General features: G+C 55.1%; 1 protein-coding gene across 7 annotated transcripts in view; it reads right to left on the bottom strand.

Annotated features, from left to right (window-relative positions):
- Nucleotides 1–21,481, bottom strand: part of CLEC16A (C-type lectin domain containing 16A) — a 193,634-nt gene that overhangs the window by 8,125 nt on the left and 164,028 nt on the right. The window lies entirely within an intron of this gene.

The raw sequence follows: 21,481 nt of genomic DNA on the forward strand, positions 1-21,481 counted from the left end.
CCTGAGGCCCTCGATGCCAGAAGGCCGGTCTGCCCAGCGTCCCAGGAGGTCAGGGAGCCGGGACAGCTGCCCCAGCCTCAGCGCCCTCTGGGACTGGGTGCTTACACCACAGGGCCCCATGTCTTCTCAGTGGAGGGAGTGGGTGGCCCTGAGCCCCAGAACCAGGTTGAACTCCTGAACAAGTGACTGCTTACCACGTTTCCCTGACTCAGTTTCCCAAACTAGGAGCTGCGGGTAGCAGCTAAGCTGAGAACAACCGTGAAGGTGAACTGAAAGAAGCTGGTCCCGCCAGTATGGGTGCCGGGGGCAGCTTATGAGGCAAAGGCAGCCAGTGAGCCGTCCCCTTACCAGCCTGGGACAGTGTGACCATGGTCCTGCCCTGCTTAGCATCCATTTTCTTAAAGGACCATGGTTTCTGACTTAGGAAGCACATGGAACAACAGAGGAGACACACTCGCTGACAGTCCCAGGTGCCCTTACAGACCGTGGTGGCCTGGGCTTCCCGGTTGATCCGTGGCAACACAGGATAGGCAGACATGGTGGGGTGGGAGGAAGGCCTCCCATTGAGTGGAGGCTGTGGCCCTTGGCCCTCCTGACCACACTGCTGTTCTCACCCTCACCCAAACCTGCACTGTCCGACTCCCAATCCAGCGCCCGGCTGGCACTTCTTCCCAAAGCTTCTCCCCAGGCATCTGGTACTCCTGCCACCAAACTCGGGAAGGCCGTGGGGGTGTAGAGCAGAGGTCCTCACACTATGCGCCTGCTTTGATAGACAAGGTTTGATGGGCACACAGCCCTCCCTGCATGTGGTCCAAGAACAGAGGTGAGTGGCTGCTGCAGATGACCTGCATTACTCTCTGGCCCCTGACAGAAAGGCAGGGGACCAGCCTGTGCAGAGGGCTGAGTGGGGGTTTCGGGTTCTGACCCAACTGTTGGGGGACCAGGGAGGGCTCTGCCCCTCCTTCCCCAGAGAGGGGGCGGAAGATCCTTGGGTTGGACTTTCCAGCAGGGCTGAGGTGACTGTTTTAGAAGCAGGTAGCCAGGCCTCTCAGTGAGCCTAGTGCTTACTCCTCTTTTGAAAAGTTGGGGGTCCTATTTATACACCTTGCCACCTCCCTCTGGTTTGGGGGTGGTGACTAGGCACCACATGCTGACTGGAGACCAGAGGGGTATAGTGTGAGGCTCCCAGCCTAGCGGGCCAACTCTGGGCCTACACCTCATCTTGGTGGAGGGTACTCCTCGCTGGCCCTCCCACCAAACTTGGGGTCCTCAGGAAGAGGCACTGTTCAAGTCACTGTGCGCAGGTGTGAGTACAGGGCACTCAGATCAACTACGGTGGCCACGCCCGCGCCAATGCAAACCGCCCCGAGGAAGGTTCCCAGCTTGCAGGGTGGCTGACTTGTAACCCTTCACGTGGTTTCAGTCCCCAGATTTCTAGTTGTTTACTTGCTTCAAACATGAATCCACTCCCCCGCCCAGCCACCGGCTTTCCTCCATCAGACACACAGTCAGCTGCGTGTTTGGCACACAGAGAAGAGCCGGGCAGGTCCGAGCAATGTCCCAGGGAACAAGGTTTGTGTTGACGAGGAGCCCCCAGTGAAGGCAAGGTGAGCTTGTCACCAGGGTGTGCATGTGCCCCACTCTTTGGAGAGAGAGAGAGCAGGCTGACTCTTGCTCTCAGGCCCTGTGGCAGGAGACAGCTGGGGGAGGTATGGCAACCATGGGCCTGGAAGGCCCAGGAGGTGGGATGGCACTGCGTGGGCTTGAAGCCACAACAGAAGCGCCTGTCCCTGCCCCTGCTTCACCTGGCAGGGCAGCCCAGCTCCTGGCAGACCTGCCTTGGCGGAGACGCCGAGGGCTCTCTGGAAGCCAGCCCCACATGCCGGGCTGCCCAAGCCTTGCAAACACAGGGAAGATTGCAAACAGCCTCCCGAGATGGGCAGATAACATTCTGGCTCTGCCTGGGACCGGCACAAGGAGAGCCTGTGGCGAGAGTGTCAGAGGGTGCCTAGGTCTTCCTGCCATCGGGTCAGGTGCATCATGGAGGACTGGAGACAGTCATAATGACAGCGGGACCAGGGCAGGTGAAGGGGCTGCTCTCTGTGAAAGCAGGAGACACTCGCTGGTCAAGAGCTTAGCCTCAGAGGCCAGGAGGCCCTGCTGTCTCCCAGCAGCCCCTCTCACTCACAGCCAGGCCACACGACATGACACAAGGCAGTGACACGAGGGACTTTCAGGAGGGCCCTCCTTCTCGCCTGCGCCCTGGAACACAGGGTGGACTTTGAGTCTGGGGCGACCTCAGAGACAGATGGGCTTGCTCCTCGGGCGCCAGCCCCACGGTGCACACACGCCGACGCTCCTCTGGTCTTTGCTCACGTTGAGCTTTCCCCAGCAGATGAGGCGACGGCAACCCCCCCGGGCCCGGGTCAGGTGCACCTTTGCTTTGGAATCCTGCACAGAGGCCTTGGACACGCCTCGTTAATCCCTGACACTTCTGCTCCCCTCTGTTGATGATGATGTCGCTGACCAGTCCAGCTCTGAGGACTGACGCCGCCCTTGGGGGACTTGAGAGGCGCCGAGGGAGGAAGATTCCAAAGAGTCCTGCAAGGACTGAGGTGGGAAGCACACACTGGCGGGGAGTCTACATCCCTCTGAGCAGTACGAGCCCAGCCTTGGGCCGTATGCTGCGAAGCACGGTGCCGACTTCCAGATCTCAGGGGACTTTGTTAACCCCGAGCTCCGATGCCAAAAGCCAGCAAGCAGAGGTGGAGAGGGGAGAGGGGTGCTGGACACTGGTGGCTAGGGGACACTAACACTTCCCCCACGCCCACCCCAGCCGCGGGAGTGCAGACCTACAGGAGCACTGCACCAGGTGATGGCGCTCCCTTCCTGGGGGAATGCCCATGGGCGCGGGGTAAGGGAGAGAGCCGCCTGGTGGGAACAACAGTGTGGCACAGCGATGCTTCCCCAAGAGTGGTACTCCAGGGGACACAGCAGAGCCAGTGGCAGCGCAACCTGTATAAGGTGGAGCCCTGTCAGAGGGAACCTCAGAGGGTGCCCCTAAGAGAGGGTGGCTCGACCTGGCCAAAGGCAGAGAGAGAGCTCCCGGGAGCGGGGGAAAAACAATGCTGGTTTCGCAGTGGAGACAAAAGTGGAATGGCTCTGGGGGACTAGGCTGGGCCGCCACAGCGCCATGCCAGGGGCGGCCTCCCCTCTGCTTTCAGACCCTTCTCCACACACAAGGCGAGCGGGCACCCGAGAGACAGCCCATGGACTGCACGGTCCAGGGCCTCCAAGGGCCGGCAGGTGCCTGGTGAGTGAGGACAAGGAGGCGGGGCCTGCTTGTACAACAAGCAACCCTGTTTGCACAAGAGCAAGCCTGTTGTACAACAGGATGAAAAAGCGCAGAGGCCCTCACTGGTCGCTGACAAAGATGCCAGGGCCCGACGGGGCTCCTAAGTTTCTCCTCAGATGCTTGAGATGTGGGGCCAGAGCTTCTGGGTTGCCCAGAAAGGCTGGTTTGCCGGTTTTTATCTGAGGTTATGAAACACTGGATTGAAGCTCATCTTCTTTTTAAAAAGCACGCAGCAAACCACCTCACTTGAGCCAAGCCAAGGCCTGTCCCCTGGCCACATAGGCGGTCAGCTGCTACGTCAGCTCTGGGTCTCCAGTGGCCATGTTGGGCCCTGGGGTATCATGAATTGCTGCCAGCTTACCCCGGCTCCAGAGGAGGGTGGCTTCCTGGCCTGAGGGAAGCTCAACTCTCACACAGATGTGCCTCATGGCAATCCTACTTCCCGGCCGCTTCATTGAAGAATAAGCCCTAAGACTTCGAATGGAGAAGAGCCTGTGAATCAAAATACGAGCCCACAGGAAAGGGCTTCAAAAACTGTGTGGAAAAGACTTCAAATCTCCCCATTTCTCCACACACCTTTGAAGTCCCTTCATCGTTTGGGTTTGCTCCAAACGGAAAGCATACAGTAAAGGTGGGCTCTGCAGGCGGCATGCTGTGCGTCTGGGCAGTCCGGGATGTGGACGTGGGATGCGAGGCCTTGAGCTTGCCGCCCATTAGCATGCTGGTTCTGCGGCTGCGCTCCGCTTCCAGCCGACACGGGGCTCATGCTTTCTGTCCAGCCCGAGATGCTGGGAAACAGTGAAAAATCAATCGGCCTCCAGCGTTGTGCATAAAGCCGAATTAGACAGATCTCCCCCTCAGCGCTCGCTCCTGTGGCCCCTGCCACCCCCTGGGGCAACAGGAGAGGCTGAGAGGAGAACTGTTTGCAATCACAGCTGCTGCTGGCCTGGAAAGAGGGCAGCTTCTGAGTGCTGTAGACCCACCCGCCCACTTCCAGCCCTGCCTGGGTGGCCCGGAGGCAGGCTCCAGCCTGACCGCCTCTGGCAAGGTGAGGCTAAGGGTGGAACCGCAGAGCGGGGGGCTATGCCACGGAAAGCCAAACATACCCAAGGCAGGTGTACCCATGCCTGGCCAGGCCAGGCCTCCAGGCCCCCTCCTGTGTAGGATACCTATGGGGTAGCTGGCATCCTGCTGGCCAGCAGGACCCCTCCCTCCCAGCAAGGGCTCTGAGGTTCCAGGAACGGCCACCTGACTGTGGGGAATATGCACACAGAGCTGGGGGCACGGGGTGTGCTGAGGGCAGGGACAGCCAGCAAGGCCCTGGCTCCCGGTGTATGCATTCCCACCTGCAGGACGACAGGGACAGGTTAGCTAGTCAGTCCTCGGGGAAGGGCCTGATCCCTGGTGACTCTCAAGAGCATTGACCGGCTGCGCCTCCAAATGTGTAAAGACTTTTATTTCTGATTTCTGGTTCTTTCCAAAGGGATCATGTGTCCAACAGACAGAACAGCTGGGGCTGGTGGACTCGTTTAACCTAGAGCGCTGTATCCACACTAAACTGGCACACCTGCAGAAAAGAAGACACTGGCGTTCAGTAGCCTGCTTGCTCTCCCAGCTCTGCCCTAAGAGGTGCCTGGCTCTCGGGGGAAGGCATGCCTGGGGGCGAGGAAGACAGGCCTCCATGTGCCCATGTGACCCCCAGGAACCCCACCACAGGCAGCACCTTGACGTGCTGTGCTGCTGCCCTTGTCCTCTGGGGGGCAAGTGTCCGAGGATGGACTACACAGCTGAGGCCGGGGGCTTGGTTCTGAAGGACTGGGTTCCCTGCCTCACCCAGCCCCTTCCCTCTTCCTGGGGCATTACCGTCTGAACAACAGAGAGAAAAGAGCTCCACAACAGCTTCTCAGCCAAGAGGCTAGAGGGCCCACCGCAGTCCTCCACCTCCCCTGCCTCTCTACCGAGGCTGACAGCAGGGCTGGAAGAGTGCAAGAGGGGGTTCGTTAGACAGTGGTCACAGCCCGACTTCTTCATGATGGGTCTATGGGAGCTGAGCTGGAACTCCTGCCCGGGCTGGCTGGGGCGCCATCTACAACCATGTCTACTCAGGCCGACCTCCACAGGGTCTGGCTGGCCCAGGATGGCCACTGCCTCTTGTGGGCCGGCTCTCTGCTCTCAGGCTAGTGTGTTCCCCTCTGGAAACCTGCCCTGCCCTGCCTCCTTGTACGCATGGTGGCAAGCAGGAAACATCAAGGGTCTGGGGACCCCGCTCACAGGGATTCTCAGCAAGAGCTCTGTGTAGCCCACGGGATCCAAGATGCTGCGGGAGCAAAGAGCTGCTGCTGGGTCCTCCCCCTGCTTGCCCAGAGCAGGGTGGGTGGGTGGGTGGGGTAACATGTACACCCTAACCGAATGGGACTGGGCCAGACCGGCAGCCAATGGCACGCTCTTACACCCCAGCCACAGAAGGCTCTGGAGCCCCATGGGCTAGAGAGAACCAGGGAGCCTGTGAGAGCTACACAAAGCCCACCATTGGTCACAACAGGCTTTCAACAGCCCTGCACTGAGGTCATTCAGCAGAAAGGGTCCTAACGGAACCGGGAGACCAGGCCTTTGGGAAATGCTGCCGACCTGCAGGGAAGAGGCCCCGGTGTGCGGCTGACGCCAGCTCTGCCTGGGAGACGGGCGCTGCACTGTCCCTGCAGGCTGTGGGAGCCTCATGCTGGTCACATGGTGGGATTCCACTTGCTCACTGAGTGAGTTGGTGTGCTGGCAGGGCTCCGATACGCTTGCTGGTTTGACTAGTTCACCTGCATTTGTCGTGTCTGGAACCTGGCTTCTCGTTGCTGTGTGTCCTTGGACAGACCAGCACGTGGCTGGAAAAACGACAGTGCTTCGAGAGAAGAGCACATGGAAACATCTTCGACTTACTCACTAGCTGGGGCGGCAGAAGGCACCGGTGTTCATGGTATGAGCCAGCTTTTCCAAAGCATGTTCAGTGAAATCAGCTGAGAAGAATGCGGGTTCTTAGATTCTCCGCCGTTGCTGTTAAGTGCCTTCCAGAGGGTCCCGACCCTGTGCACAGAGCACCCAAGGCGGCCCAGCCATGGCCCTCCTCACAACTGCGAAGCCCGCCACTGCGGCAGCCACGGCGCCAGTCCGGTTCATTGAGGGTCTGTCTTTCTTTCACTGACCCTCCACTTTACCAAACGTGACGCTCTTTAAGGTCTGTGAGATGACGTCTGGCCATCCCTCCCTTCTGAGGAGCTTTATGGTTGTCCTTCTTCTAAGTCAGCTTGGCTTGTTCTGGTACTTTCAACATTCCGTGCCAACACCAGAATTCAGATGTGCCCACTCATCTCCGGTCCTCGGCCCAGGTTTCATGGGCAGACTGACTGGCAGCCTGCCACACTGTGGGGCTGGCCTCTCACTGTGACCCTTGGCATTTCAAAGGCCAGCAGGCCCCCCACGGGATTCAGCAGACCTTCCAGGAGTGGGCTGTCCACGTCTGAGGGGCGCCTGGAGCCTTCTGATAGTTCCAGAGCTGATGTGTGGGTTCAGAACCACACAAGGCCTCTTCGCCCCCTTCCTGCCAGGGCTCCCAGCTTCGGGTTGAGATGGGAGGCTCATACGTGCACCTGCGCGGAGACCACTCTTTGGGGGGCCGCATACACCTGCTCTTCACAGGCAGAACTGCGGTCTGGTGGGTCCAGGGTATTTCTTTGCCAGAGTTGAACGTGTGAGGCTGAACGGTGTGAAAAAGCTGACTTCTGACGAGGGCCATCTGCTGGGGCTCTGCGGGCAGAGAGGGCAGCAGCCAGCTGGGTGGTCATATGAGCGCCTTTCCCAGTTCCCCTTTCACCAGGAGCAAGACTCCTGCTGTCATGTGGGTGCGCACCCGTGTTATTTCCGGCAGCCGGGAGTCAATGTTTCTTGTCCCACCATCAGCCTCTTCAACAGAATGCTTGGGAACGGATCTGGACATCGGGGGTGAGGTCCATGTCTTGATGGGAACCTCCTGGAACGGAGGGGGCGCTTTGCAGCCTTCGGGGCTTCTCAAAGGGCTTCTGCCTCACCTGCTTTCCTGCAAAGGCCAAAGTGAGCGCCCGCAACATCACAACCACCCTGGCTACCGCACTCATTTTGATTAAAAAAGTATTATTAATATTTCATCATGAAAGTATTGATTTCCTTTAACTCAGAGACTTAAAGTTTGCTGCATCCTTATGCATGATTTTATTATGTCTTGGGGCCAAATGTATTTTTTTTTTTTTGCCTTCCCCGACAGGAATGCTTTCCCTTTGATATAAGCCTGTCAGTAAGTGATTCCCAGAGCGCTGCCTGGCGGGCAACTTGGAGGCCGGCATGGAGAGATGACTCCTAACCGTGCCCAGGGCGCCTCCCTGGCAGGTCAGACAGGACGGAAAATAGCAGAGATGGGAAGTGCCGACCACCCCGGCCACGACCCTACAACTTGGAACGTCCTGCCAGGTGCCCAGGCTCTGAGCTCCCACGGATTGCTCCTCTGCCCTCTAGCCACGGCAGCTCTGCCTACCTCTGGCCCTGCTCCCCTCGGTCGGGACGACTGACATCAGTGCTGTGGCAGGGTCAGGGAGACAGGGTTTGCAGCCTGTCCAGGAAGCGGGCCTCGGGCAATAACTGGCAGAACTAAAGCAGTGCTCTGAAATGTTTAAATATTGAACATCCTCTCTCCTTCCTCCACATTTATTATTAACTGGGGCCCAGAGAGCGGTGTAAGTTCACTTCGCTTCTTCCCAGGAAGCTAGGGCACGGTGCTGGACAGGGCTGGGGCGAGCGCCGCAGGTGGGGCTGAGATTTAGGCTGCTGACTCTCTGCATCCTCCCTGGAATTTCTTTACGGTCAGCCTGTGCTGTGGACATGAATTCCTGGAAGTGTCTCAGCCTTGCCCTGACCTCTGGTGCCCCACCCCAGTGCAGTGATGAAGGCCCAAGTATTGACAGGCTCGGATCTCTTCCTCCCCCAAACAAAGGAGCCCTTGCGGTTGTCATGGGCCGGCGAGGAGCAGGGCAGTGCCACAAGATGGGGGACTATTGGAAGGGACAGTGGTCCCCTTGGCCTGGGGCAGGTGGACACCCACAGCCATCAGCTGCTAGACAGTTGGGGGACGGAGGGGCTGCTGGTGCCTCTGCTTGGGACAGATGAAAGACATCAGCCTGGGCCGAGTCTCATTTCCCGTGGAGCTGAACATTGGGGATCGGAAACAGAGCTCCAATCTTTGCAGAAACAAGCCTCTGCTTGGGAGCAAACCTAGAGAGGGGAAGGAGGTGGGGGAAGGATTCCGGTTCCGTGGACTTCTAGCTGGCCGAGCTGGTTACCAGCGGTCGTTTTTCCTGGGCTTTTATCTGTTCGAGTGAAATCGTCCCAAATGACCAGCCTGCTGCGTTCACTTTCCTCTAAAAGACAGCACTGCATTTGAGATCGATGCGTGCTCCTCCAGTGGGCGCTAAATTTATCCTTCCCTGCATCCTGCTCTCTGCTGGAGCTGGCCTGCTGCTTGCTGAGTTAGGCGTCTGTCTCTGGCGGGGGTTCACTCAGGCCCCTCCCACTCTCAGTGTCCTGCTGCCACGTCTCTCAGGTCCTTCTTCCCGCAGCCCTTGTCCATCGCCAGCACCCACAGGTTATAGGTGGGGGCCCTCGAAACCCCCCGCAGTGGCTCTGTGCCAGTTCTTTGATCTCCTCAGGCAGCCAGGGCTGGTGGCGGCAGGGCTGCCTCCTGCTTTCCCACTCGCCTGGGGCAGAGAACTTGCTCCCCACATCCCCCCTTGGCTAGCTGCCCTGGGGTGACATGCCACTGACCATTTTTATGTATGACGTGCCCTCACAGACACTGTGAGCAACCGTTCTCTTGGGCAGCAAGCCTGGGTGCACTCTCGTTCTCTGGCAGACCACCCCATAAAAGCAGCAATGGGGCTGGCAGAGAGCTGTGCTGGTGGGCAGCACTGCCCTGCAGCAGGTGTGTTCAGGGGGCATCCCTCTCTGCTTTCTGGAGGAGGGCGTTCCTAGGGGAACTCGCTGTAAAGGAATACCTGGAAACACGGACAACGACTTTTTGCCAGAGGCTCCCACAATGTCCCCAAGGTGAGAGGCAGGCTAAGTCTCCGGGGCTGCTCCAGACACTGGATCCCAGGGATCTAGCAAGGGCGTTTCTGGGTAGGCTCGCGGCAGCACAGCGTGGCACAAGCCCCCTGACCCCACCACTCTGGGAGGGGCACAGGGACACACTAAGGACGCCCATGACCACCAAGATGGCCACACAGGGGGACACAACGCAGGCCTCCAAAGGAACATGAGAAACCTGCAGGGCGGACACGGGCGGCACCTTGGGGACGGGGAACGCCAGTTACAAAGGAAAAAGGCAGCAAAGCGAGAAAGCACTGGCTTCCTGATCCCGAGCCCTCATGGCCAGCGGCCCCGGGGACTCCGACTCTCCTGGCATTAACAAGGCCGAGGGACATCTCTATTCTGTTACAGCCACCCAGGGACTTGGGCAGCTACAGCCACACACATGACGTGTTCAGGGAACAGCATGTGTGTGGGGGGCACTTAAAGAGGTGCCCCGCCATCCCTCCCAACTAACTGCCTCACCCACAAACAGTTCAGGGCGGGTTTGGTTGCCAAGTGCATTTGGAAGAGAGCTTGTGGCTTCCAGGGATATGTGGTCAATCAGAACTGAAGCAAGGGGGTGGGGGGTCCCGTGCCAGGTCCCCGTGGAAAGCAGATGAACAGAGTGGGTCTGGCAGGTGACAAGCCCCCGCCAACGGCAGTGCTGTCCAGGGGAGGGGCTGGAGCAGTGGTCAGAGGGTCTTTACTGTCATTTGTCCCAGAACAAAAAGGAAAAGCAAGCGCACGCATTTCTGAGGTCACTCACAAGGAGGCACAGAGAGAGAGGCTTAAAGAAGGGAGACAAGACTCCCGGAGCTGTCTCTGGGTGGGGCTGCGCCCCTTCCTGCAGCTCTTTCACCCCCACCTATCAAAGCACTCGCGAGTCACACAATGGGTTTGCAGTAGCAGCCAAGCAGCCCCTTCCTGTCACCGCCAGCTCTTCCCCAGGGCTGGGGCCTCGCAGATGACCCTGTGTCCCCGCCAGCACACTCGCCGCCGCTCTGACTCGCCATCTCCCTGACTCTCATGCGTCGCTATTTCTCTGCCCTCGCTGGCCTGCGATTGCTTTGGGAGAGTTTATCATATTGAACTTTTATCCCTTTCCAGGAAACCTTATTCTTCCCCCTTCCCTTTCAATGAATAAATAATCAGGAGAGTACGTCTTTGGACAGAGGTTCATTGGCTTCCTCTGGGTCCCGCGGGGCCTGCAGTGAGGAGCCAGCCCACCACACAAGGAGAACATTCTGGCACACTTTCACGTGCCTCCGGCACGGGGGCGGGTGGGGGGGCTGAGCTCTGGTCAGGGAGTCCCAGCAGTGGGCGAGGTAGCAGAGGGACAGTATACGAGTCTGACTGGAGCAGAGCCACACGGACCCTGCTGCAAGGAGAGGCAGCGTGGGACAGCACTCAACCTCCCTTCAAGCCCAGATTCACCACCGGCTGAGGCAAGAGGACTCCCCGAGGCCACTGCCCTCAGATACCCGTCAGGCTTTACGCTGAAATGATCCTTTGATCTCTTAGCGAAAAGCCAGACTGGGTCACCAAGAACATCACCGTGAGTAATGAACTTCTTTAAAAGAAGGAAAGGAAAAAGAAATGCACACGGGAAACCGAAAGGTCAAAACTTCCTCTAAAGTAAGAGGAGGCGGTAAGGGGAGGGGGACTAGAGTTCTGGAAATGAAGCAGCCAGGAGGGAATGGATGAAAAGACAGAGCGCCTGTGAAAGATGGAACCAGTCTCCCCGAGCAGTGTGTGTGAAAGCCACTCCTGCCTTCCAGTTGGGTCCGACTCCTGGTGACCCTCCAGCACCGAGGGAAGCTGCCCTTTTGGGTTTCTGAGATTTTAACTCTTTAGCTTCATCTTTCCCCCTGGGAGTGGCTGGTGAGTTTGAACTGCTGACCTTGTGGTTAGCACCTTCAGGAGTAACCTACGGCACCAGGGCTCATAGAAATGGTCACATGGAAACCTAATGTGCAGTGTCAGTCTCACCTTGAACACAATAAACCCCAGAATTAAGTCCATCTGCCTATGGACAGCTGATCTTTGACAAAGGGCCCAAACTCATTCAGTGGGATGAAACCTTCTTGAACACACAGTGCTGGCAAAACTGCATCACCAACTGCTGGGAAATCAAACAGGACCTATAGCTCTCACTAGATCCAAACAACAAGCTCAGAGGGACCAAAGACCTGAATGTAAACCTAAACTATCAAGATCATCAAAGAGAAAAGAGGGGGGACTTCAGGGTGCTATCATCTGGCACCAATAGGAGGAGGCTTCAGAAAGTTTGTGGGAATGTGGATGAAAAGATAAAAGAATTTTGCCATGCACCTTATGAGGCTCCCTCGGACACTGAAAACAGAACTGAAAACCACACACGGCAGAAGGCAGTCTCGATCCCTGGGACCGCCTATCAAGGGCATGTGTATGCGCATCAAGGCCGCACCCAAAAATCCACACACAAAAAAGGAGACCCACAGTTTGGGGGAATTGTTGGGCAACAACATTACTGGACCAGGGACGAGTCTCTAAAACTTACAGGCAACTTCAGGGCTAGCAACAGAAATACAAGCAACTCGATCTGCAAGACGGGCAGAGGACATCCACCACAGACATTTCACCTAAGAAGACATCTGGGTGACTGAAGAAGACAAGGCTGTTAGCCATCGAGATGCAAATCAGCACGACAGGGAGCTATCACCTCACTCCAGCGTTGCTAGCAAAGGTAAAAGACACCGCCAGAAAGCAACAGATGCTGGGGGGCGTGTGGGAAGGCTAGACCCCTCGCTCACTGCGGGGCGGCTGTGAAATCTCACCACCACCGACCATGGCAGGTGACGAGGCGCCTCTTTCCAACATTGAAAGTTGGAGTCCTTGGGGGCCCAGCGATCCCATTCCTGGGTGCATATCCTAGGTACATCGGAAGAGAGACCTGAACAGCTGGGAGCACACCCATGCTCATCCGTTTTCTGTAAGAGCCAACCTCAGTGCCCAGGGATGGAAGAAACCAAGAAAACAATTCAAGAGAATGTTTAAAAAAGGAGAGCGAATGGAGGCAAGTGGGCGCGTGTCTGGATCACAGCCGGCAGGGCTGTGTTACACACTGGCTGTATGACGGGGATACAGAAGCTCTGAGCTTTGGCATCCCAGGACTTAAGACGGGAGAAGCATCCCCGGTGACGCGCAGAGTGCACACATTGGCTGGAGGTTGGAATCCACCCAGAGGAAGCTGGGAAGGAAAGCCTGATGACTGGCTGCCCCAAACCCAGCCACGTGGAGCATCGGCCTAGTCTGCCCTGCCTGGCAGGTTTTCTACTCCCCAGAGAGTCACGGTCTCAGGAATGCAGGGGCAGTTCAGCTCTGCCCGACAGGGTCACTGCGAGTCGGAAATGACTGCATGGCAGTGAGTTTTGAGTTCTGGTGTGTCCTGTGGGGTCAGCACTGGCTCACTGGGAATTTGCACTGATAATTCCAGGGACGACAGACACGTCATTTGTTGTTGTGAAGAATACTCAAAACTGCTTTGCCTAGTTGCTTAAATCTAAAAATCACTGCCACTGTGTCAATACCAACTCATAGTGACCCTATAGGGCAGGATAGAACTGCCCCTGTGGGTTTCTGAGACTGCAACTCCTTACGGGAATAGAAAGCAGAAGAGCAGCTGATGGTTTTGAACTGCTGGCCTTGTGGTTAACAGTCTAACACATAACCACTGTGCTGGTATGTGCTAACTGCTAAATGAGAGGTGGCTGCTCAGTTCCAAGGGTCCCTGGGTGGTGCGTGGACCCCCAAAACATGACTAGCTCCTGCCTGATGAAAAGCCGAGCAGACTAGCCCCTAATTCTCTCCCAGGAGTACCATGGGGCACAGGGGGACTGTATTTTTTTCAAAGTCACAGGAGGGAGCCAGACTAAGCCACTGGGGCTTCACATCCCAGAACAAGGCAGTGAGTCCCAGAGCGACAAGCAGGTGCAGCCGACCTGGGTCAGATCGCGCATGTGTAGCCCAGAGCTGCAGCAGGCACTCCGAGCAGCGATGCTAATGCCTTCCCTCCTTCCCAGCAGTCTCGCTTCTGAGGCCAGACCACAAGCAACAGAGATGTCTGGAAAGGTACAAAATGCAAACTTATCTCACAGTTTACAGGAAAGGGATCAGGAGGCGATTTTACCAGCAGGAGGATAATCCCTACCCCGCTTCAAAGTCAAAAAGAGATTAAAAATGGCAAGTTTGGTGCAGAGGAGGATTGCCAGGTGAGTCTGGACTGCACCAGGGTTTCCAGATGGCCCACCGCCCTGCTCACATGAGGAAACTGTTGCTTCAGTCTGGCTGCTTCAGAACTCAAGGCGGACACAAATCCAACAGGCTGGTCTTCACACAGAGATGGCAGCTTTGTGATAAGAAGATTGGTTCAACATGCGTTTAAAAAAAACAACAACCCGGAACAACAAGTGATCTAAAATCGATGGGGAGGAGGGTGTAGGATGCCTGGTAGGGTTTGGTCAAGGGCAACATAACCAAGAGGAATTACTTGGAACTAGAGGAAAGAACTAGGAGGCAAAGGCATTCATAGAGGTCTAAATACAGGCATGTAAATATATTTTTACATAATGATAGGGAAATAGATCTCTCTCTATATTTATATGTTAAGTATCAAGGTAGCAGATGGACACTGGGCCTCCACTCAAGTACTCCCTCCACGCAAGAACACTTTGTTCTATAGCCTGGCATTCCGTGATGGTCACCTCCCAGATGAGATCTCTGAAGACAAAATGGGTACATAACAAATGTGGTGAAGAAGGCTGATGGTGCCTGGCTATCAAAAGATATAGCATCTAGGGTCTTAAAGGCTTGAAGATAAACAAGCAGCCATCTAGCTGAGAAGCAACAAAGTTCACATGGAAGAAGCACACCAGCCTGTGTAATCTTGAGGTGTCGATGAGACCAGATATCAGGCATCCAAGACACAGACAAAAAATCTTATCAATGTGAATGAGGGAGAGTGCAGAGTGGAGACCCAAAGCCCATCTGTAGACAGTTGGACATCCCCTTACAGAAGGGTCACAGGAAGAGATGAGCCAGTCAGGGTGCAGTATAGCACCGATGAAACATACAATTTTCCTCTAGTTATTTGATGCTTCCTCCCCTTGACTATCATGGCCCCAATTCTATCTTGCAAATCCGGCTAGACCAGAGCATGTTCATGGGTACAGATAAGAGATAGAAACACACCCTCTCCACAGAAAAAGTTATTTCAGAGGACGGCACTGAAGCTCAAGCTCAAGGAGAGGGACATGTCTCATCAGAGCACACGGTAGCAAATGAAGGGGGAGGAAGAGAGAGTGGAGCACATGCTGGCCCACCAATCCTTGATGACGACATTCCCACTCAGAGAATGAGACACAGCATCCCTCACTGATCCATAGCCCTACAGGGGACAACACTAGAGACACAGTGTGGGAATTGCGCCTGGTCTGATCCCACCACACCGAGGCAAAACACTAAGGGCATGCAACAGAACAGCAAGGGGAACAGAGCAACCAAGTCCCCAGGGAATACCAGAAATACACTTTGGTGCCAGAGGTTGGCGCCCCATCAGACTCAACCAGAAAACACTCCTAAAGGCCAACAAACAGTTCCTGAACTCACTACAAGCTTTGCTCTTTTGTTGTTGTGTTGTTTGTTTTGTCATTGGCTTTTTGTTATTGTTGTTGTTCTGTTTTCTTTTGTTGCTTGGTTTTGCTCCGTCTTGTTTTTGCGCATGTTATTATCTCTGCAGGTCTGTCTAAATAAGATAGGCTGGATGAACAATCTGGAGGAGAAAACACAGAACTGACACTTCTGGGGGGACATGGGAGAGGGTGAGATTAGGGGAAAGGAAGTGGTGTTAACAAACCCAGGGACAAGGGAAAAACAAGTGATCCAAATCGGTGGTGAGGAGGGTGTAGGAGGCCTGGTAGGGCGTGACCAAGAGTAATGTAACCAAGAGGAATGACTGAAACCCAAATGAAGGCTGAGCATGATGGTGGGACAAGAGGAAAGTCAAAAGAAATAGAGGAAAGAACTAGGAGGTAAAGGGCATTTGTAGAGGTCTAAATAAAAGCATGTACACATGTAAATATGTTTATATATGAGGATGGGGAAATAGATCATATGCATATATTTATAGGTTTAGTATTAAGGTAGCAGAAGGAAATTGGGCCTCCACTCAAGTACTCCCTCAATGCAAGGATACTTTGGTTCCATTAAACTGGCATTCCATGATGCTCACCTCCCTGATACGATCACTGAAGACAAATGGGTACATAAGCAAATGTGCTGAAGAAAGCTGATGGTGCCTGGCTATCAAAAGATCTAGCATCTGGTGTCTTAGAAGCTTGAAGGTAAACAAGTGGCCATCTAGCTCGGAAGCAACAAAGCCCACATGGAAGAAGTACACCAGCCTGTGTGATCACGAGGTATCAAAGCGATCAGGTATCAGGCATCAAAGAACAAAAAATCATATCATTGTGAATGAGGGAGAGTTATGAGTGGGGACCCAAAGCCCATCTGTAGGCAACTGGACACCCCCTTACAGAAGGGTCATGGGGAGGTGACGAGCCAGTCAGGGTGCAGTATAACAACGATGAAACATACAACTTTCCTCTAGTTCTTAAATGCTTCCTTCCCACCCACTAACATAATCCCAATTCTACCTTACAAATCTGGCTAGACCAGAGGATGTACACTGGTACAGACAGGAACTGGAAATACAGGGAATCCAGGATGGATGATCCCTTCAGGACCAGTGGTGAGGGTGGCAATACTGGGAGGATTGGGGAAGGGTGGGATAGAGAGGGAATCAATTACAAGGATCTATATATAACCTCCTCCCTGGAGGACAGACAACAGAAAAATGGGTGAAGGGAGACATTGGACAGTGTAAGATATGACAACACAATAATTTATAAATTATCAAGGGTTCATGAGGGAGGGGGGAGTGCGGAGGGAAGGGGAAAATGAGGGGTTGATGCCAGGGACTTATGTGGAGAACAAATGTTTTGAGAATGATGAGGGTAATGAATGTACAAATGTGCTTTATACAACTGATGTATACGAGTCCCCAATAAAATGATTAAAAACAAAAGAAAGCTGAAACACAGCGAATTGAGGACAGATAAACCCCTCAGGACCAATAAGGAGAGTAGCGATATGGGAACCAACCACAATGATCTACATATAACCCCCTCCCTGGGGGAGGGAAAACAGAAAATTGGGTGAAGGGAAACACTGGTCAGTATAAGACATGAAAAAATAATGATTCATAAATTATCAAAGGGTTGTGCGGGAGGGTGGGGGATGGAGGGGGGAAAAGGAGGAGCTGATACCAAGGGCTTAAGTAGAAAAAAATGTTTTGAAAATGATGATGGCAACAAATGTACAGATGTGCTTGACACAATGTATGTAAATATAGATTGTGATGAGTCGGATGAGCCCCCAATAAAATAATTTTTTAAAAAAACCCCAAAGCGCACACCTGCTTTATGTTATGGGGGAAGCACACCTAGAGAAGGACCCATGCTTGGTGGAGGGTCAGTGAAACAGAGGAAGACCTTCAATGGATGGACACAGGGGCGCAACAGTGGGCTCAAACTGACAACTGTGAGGATGGAGGGGGACGGGGCAGTGTTTCATTCTGCTGTGCATGGGCTCACTGGCTGGGAGCTGGAACCACACAGGGCACCGAACCACCACGAGTCACCCCTGTGGCCTCCACTCAGGGTGTGACAAGTCCTGGGTCTGCAGCACAGTCAGGGTGTGCACCCATGGCAATGAGTTTCAAGACACTCTCTTGCAACTGGTTATGATTACAACACACATAAAGGACTTGCAAACCTATTTACCCATAGCTATGTCCATTCAACGGGGCCCTGGTGGTACAGTGGGCTGCTAACCGAAAAGTCAGTGGTTCAAAACCACCAGCTGCACCGCAGGAGAAAGACGAGGCTTCTACTTCCATCAAGGTTTACAGGCTCAGAAACGCAGAGGCAGCTCTATTCTGCCCTATAGGGCTGCTCTGAGTCGGAACTGACTGGATAGCAGTGAATTTTGAGTTTGATGTGTCAACTGAGCTTATACCCTGGTTGTTATAATTTGAATTATCCACCTCCCTCCAATCTGTGTTGTAAGTCCTGGCCTCTATGCCCAGGCTTGGGACCCGATCTGGGCCGGGTTGCCCATAAAGGGAATGAGGCAGGAGTACGGGAGGGTGTATCTTGAGTCAGTTTGGTCGGAGACAGAAGAGAAAGGAACCAGCAGTGCCCAGATGGGGACCGAGTAACCACCCAGGAGCAGGAGGAAGAGACAAGGACCTTTCTCCAGCGCTGACAGCGGGAGGAAGCGTGCCTTGGAGCCGGGGCTTTAAGCTGGGACTTCCAGTCCCCTGAGCGTACTTGGGCCATGCTGCCAGGAGAGACCAGTCCCAGGAGAAGGACATCGTGCATGCTCGGTAAAGTAGAAGGACAGTGAAACAGAGGAAGACCTTTAGAGAGGTGGACTGGCACTCTGGCTGTAACAGTGGGCTCAAGCAGCAGCGGGGAGGACGGTGCAGGGCTGGGCCGAGTGCTGATCTGTTGTCCACAGGTTGCCGTGAGTCAGAACCGACCCAACAGCACTTAACAAGTAACAACGCTGTGAGAGCAGACGTGTTTCGTTAGTGCTGCCTCCTGGGACAATTCTGCACGAACAGCACCGGAGAACCAAGGGTGTAAGGTAGTGGAGGCGGAGGGACTTCAAGTTGGGGGGGGCTATGGGTCACAGTCTGACCTGGCCTTGCAGTCCTCGGAACAGGCGGGCAGAGACACCTTGGCCCGGGCCGCAGGCTGGGCAGAGTGTGCACTTGAGGGACCGTCTCTTAGTTGGAAAGAGTAGGTGGCTTCAAGCATGTACTCTCGACAGCAGCCTCAGACTGAGTTCATTCTTTGGGCCAAGGCCAAAAGCATGGAGGCTTCCCAGTGCCACCTACTCTCTGATAGCCCACGGCCCTCTGACAGGCACAGCCATTGGAGAGAGCTGGAGGTCCAGGGAAAACAGCCCAGTGGAGGCATGGCCTGGGGGATTGTGCAGCTGCCCAGCTGAGCCTTCCTGGGGCTCCCTCAGTACCTGAGCCCCAACTGAACATCTGCCACATCTCCCCCACCCTGGACTCTGTAGAGGAGACAATGAATCCTGTGTATACCTCGATGGGGCTGGAAGCACCGAGGAGTCCTACAGATGGGAGCTGAAAGTCCACCTCACCTCGCCCTGACTCCTGACACGGGACTGCTGCACCTGCTGTTCCCTGCCTGGAACATTGCGTCACCTCCTCCTCCTGTCAGCCTCCCCTGGCCCCCTGAAGCAGGTGCCCCTGGATGAACTGAAGCCTGCTGCCTCAGGGGCAGGTCCCGCAGGCCTTGTTGGATCTGGCCATCAGCCCAGCCACAGGCATGTGCTGACACCTGGGAGGGCGGCCCAGGGCCACTACTGAGCAGAGGGCATGGAGACACATACAAGCGGGGTGTGAGCAGGTGCCATCTGTGGATGGCCAACAGGACAGGTGGCAGAGTCCAGAGCACCGACTGGAAGAACTGAGAGGAGCGGGGCGAGCTGCACCCCTGGGCGAGACCGAGGGCAGCTGCTCCAGCACCAGGACGCTGATCCCCACAGTGCCGGCCCAGGCCACTGTCCTCACCCAATGAGGCCGGCTGGCCCCAGCGTAGCCCGTTAGAGAAGAGGAAATAGAGACTCAGGGCTTGGAAGAAGAACTCGCCATCACCCAGCTCAGTGGTCAACTGTCGACTGGAAGCACAGGCAGGCAGAGAGCACCATGGTGTGCCCCTGCTCAAGTGACAGGAGCTTTGAAGCTGTGGCAGTCTCTCAGCTGCCTGTGGGTGTCTTATGTTGGGGTGCACGAGTGGCCCGCCGTGGCCTCAGGGAGGAGGGGAGGTGCTCTAGGGTGGGCTGGGGGCTAGAGTGAAGAGGTCAGGTCTCTGCTCCGAACAGGCAGACATTGCCCTGTGGCAAGATACACCTTTCCACGCTGCTCTAGACTTTCTAATGCCCACTCTCTCCCCCCACAGAAGGTGAGACTTCTGAAGGCCAGCAGTTGGCCCGCTAAGACAGCAGGGCTTGGGAAACCACAACAAAGGGTGCCCCCTCGCCCTTGCACCCAAAGTTCCATGGAGCGTGCAGGAGAGGGGAGGATGGGGCAGGAGGCAACCCTGTGTGTAGGAAGCAGGCACAGGCCCGTGAGGAAGCCAGGCCTGTTGCACCTGGTCGCCAGCTGGGTGACCTGGAGCGAGGGGCTGTGCTGCAGTAATGGAATCTGAATCACCACCGCTTCCCTGAATTTATCTCCTTATCTTACACAGAACCATGAACTAGCTCTGGCATGGAGTTACCCGTCAATACACAGGACTAGAGACATAAAAACCAAAACCCCTGCCATGGACTTGATTACGACTTACAGAGACCCCATGGGTGTGTGCGTGTGAGTTTGCTCTCAACTGCTAACCAAAAGGTTGGGGGTTCACACCCACCAGTGATGCTGCAAGAAGGGCCCGGTGATCTGCCTTGTGAACATGACAGCCATGGACCCCTTTGGAGCTCCAGTCTATGTCACCCTGCGGGGTCGCCGTATGCTGGAACTGACCTGAGGGTAACAGGTTTGAGTCTGGGGTTCTGGAGCCTTGTGCCGAGTCCTTGGAGGGTCACTTCCAGTTGAGTGCTCCAGAACATGTTTTTGTGATGGCTCTGGGGAAATTGGCCTTTTAAATGTTAATCCTCCACCAACACCCCCCCACACAAAAAAAACCAAACCCCACCAAAACCCAACCCAAACCCACTGCCATCAAGTCGGTTCTGATTTACAGCAACCCTACAGGAGTGAGCAGAACTGCCCCATTGGTTTCCCTAGCTTGTACTCTTCATGGAAGCAGATGGCGGTGTTATCTATACCCACCCCACCCCCCGTGCCACCAGGGCTCCGTTAAAGCGGGAAACAAGCCGCAAAACAGCTAGTCCCCTTCAGACTCAGAGAACACGAACTTCCAGGGCTGGGGATTTGCAATGTCACCCAAACTGACACTGGGCGTGTGCTGTAGGGTGGGATAGCACAACGATGGCAGAAGGGTCGTGGTTCTGGGATCGTGGGCAGTTGGTTGCAAGCTGGAGATGGCTCTGTCATTGCTGGGGTGACGAGTCAGGTCTCAGGTGGACAGTACCCGGGGCCCCCACCAGCTCCCGGAGATCTTTCTAGTAACTTTCTAGCAGAAAGTTACAAGGACTTTGCTGAGTTGGAAGTTGGGATACTCAGAACGCCGTGCGTAGCTATATGCAGAGAACACCCACAGAGGGAAACTGAGGTCCCTTGACATCTTGCCTTACCCCGTGGCTGCCCAGTGGCCCCTCCCATGTACTTCCCAGGCCACCAAATCCTTTTGGAACCCACAGCATGGTTCCTTGCCCTGCGGTAAGCCTTGTGTAAGGGGGCTGAAGGTGTTTGGTGCTTGAAGAAAATTGGCCAAACCTTAAACATCTGTCAGCAGCAGACAGCCAAGCCAACAGAGGTTTGCCCAGACAAAGACAATCAGGACGCGTTTATGAACTCACATGAGAAGAAATGACCAAGACTGATTGTGGAGTGAACATAGCGACCGGTTAGGTTAAAATGGTAACAAGGGGACAGAGGCTTTGGTACAGTATGTAAGTGTCCCGGGAAAAGGACAGCAGGAGATGTATTAAGCCAAGGAAGGGGTGACCTCTAAAGAGAGGGCTTTTATGGAGGGTGTGGTGTGTCCACCCGGAAAGCCTCCCATTAGGTCAGCATCTTGGCCCGACTGCTCTCCCAGTCCTGTGGTCAGTCATAAGGAGACAGAGCCTTCCCTCCTTATCTACTGGATGGGTACTGAGTGCCCTAGTGCTCAGGGGGTGAGGGTGTAATGAGAGACCAATGTGTCTGTGTTGGAGCTG

Source organism: Tenrec ecaudatus, chromosome 12 (genome assembly GCF_050624435.1).
Source record: "Tenrec ecaudatus isolate mTenEca1 chromosome 12, mTenEca1.hap1, whole genome shotgun sequence".
Classification (NCBI taxonomy): domain Eukaryota; kingdom Metazoa; phylum Chordata; class Mammalia; order Afrosoricida; family Tenrecidae; genus Tenrec; species Tenrec ecaudatus.